Consider the following 1,181-nt stretch of genomic DNA (forward strand, 5'->3'; position numbering starts at 1 on the left):
TTTTTATTTTATTTTATTTTATTTTTTGAGACGGAGTCTCGCTCTGTCGCCCAGGCTGGAGTGCGGTGGTACGATCTCGGCTCACCACAAGCTCCACCTTATGGGTTCACGCCATTCTCCTGACTCAATCTCCCGAGTAGCTGGGACTACAGGCGCCCGCTGCCATGCCCAGTAAATTTTTTTGTATTTTTAGCAGAGATGGGGTTTCACCATTTTAGCCAGGATGGTCTCGATTTCCCGACCTCAGGATCCGCCCACCTCAGCCTCCCAAAGTGCTGGGATTACAGGCGTGAGCCACCGCGTCCGGCCAGCAGCACACTTTTATGCATGTTCAATGGCTTAAAGACACATACGTCTGTAAATAAAAGAGAAAGACAGACAAGAGTAAGGCGTCTGGCAGGGACAGATAAAGTGGGAATCTCCACCTACCGGCACCCTCCACAGCATGAGAATAGAATAGCCAGGGCTAACGCCAGCACAGTATGAAAGGGGACAGGACAGGCCACACATGGCGCTGTCTTTAAAATGACAAGGCCTGTAATCCTAGCAGCTTGCTGGGCAGAGGTGGACTGTCTGAACTCAGGAGTTCGAGACCAGCCTGGGCAACATGGTGAAACCCCATCTCTACTAAAATACAAAAAATTAGCCGAGTGTGGCAGCGTGCGCCTATAGTCCCAACTATTCGGGAGGCTGAGGTAGGAGAATTGCTTGAACTCAGGAGGCAGAGATTGCAGTGAGCCAAGATCACGCCACTGCACTCCAGGCCAGGCGACACAGCAAGGCTGTCTCCAAACAAACAAACAAACAAAATGACAAGGCCTTCAACCAAATGCAACCTGCAGATCCTGCCTGGCTTCTGAAGCAAACAAAGCAACTGTAAAATGAAATATATGAGCCAAACTGGGGAAGTCCAAACACTGACTGGACAACAGATGACACTAAAGAATTTTTGTAAGTTTCTTAGGTGTGAAAATTCAACAATGGTTAAGTTTTATAAGAAAAGATTCTAATTAGCTGGGTGAGGTGGCGGGCACCTGTAGTCCCAGCTACTCGGGAGGCCGAGGCCGGAGAATGGTGTGAACCCAGGAGGCGGAGCTTGCAGTGAGCCGAGATCATGCCACTGCACTCCAGCCTGAGCGACAGAGTGAGACTCCCTCTAAAAAAAAAACAGAAAAAGAAAA

At 49.2% G+C, this 1,181-nt stretch overlaps 1 protein-coding gene across 4 annotated transcripts in view; it reads right to left on the minus strand.

Moving 5' to 3' along the window:
• Nucleotides 1–1,181, minus strand: part of BICD2 (BICD cargo adaptor 2) — a 48,823-nt gene that overhangs the window by 39,715 nt on the left and 7,927 nt on the right. The gene's annotated exons all lie outside the window — the stretch shown is intronic.

Source organism: Piliocolobus tephrosceles, chromosome 14 (assembly GCF_002776525.5).
Source record: "Piliocolobus tephrosceles isolate RC106 chromosome 14, ASM277652v3, whole genome shotgun sequence".
NCBI classification, from domain to species: domain Eukaryota; kingdom Metazoa; phylum Chordata; class Mammalia; order Primates; family Cercopithecidae; genus Piliocolobus; species Piliocolobus tephrosceles.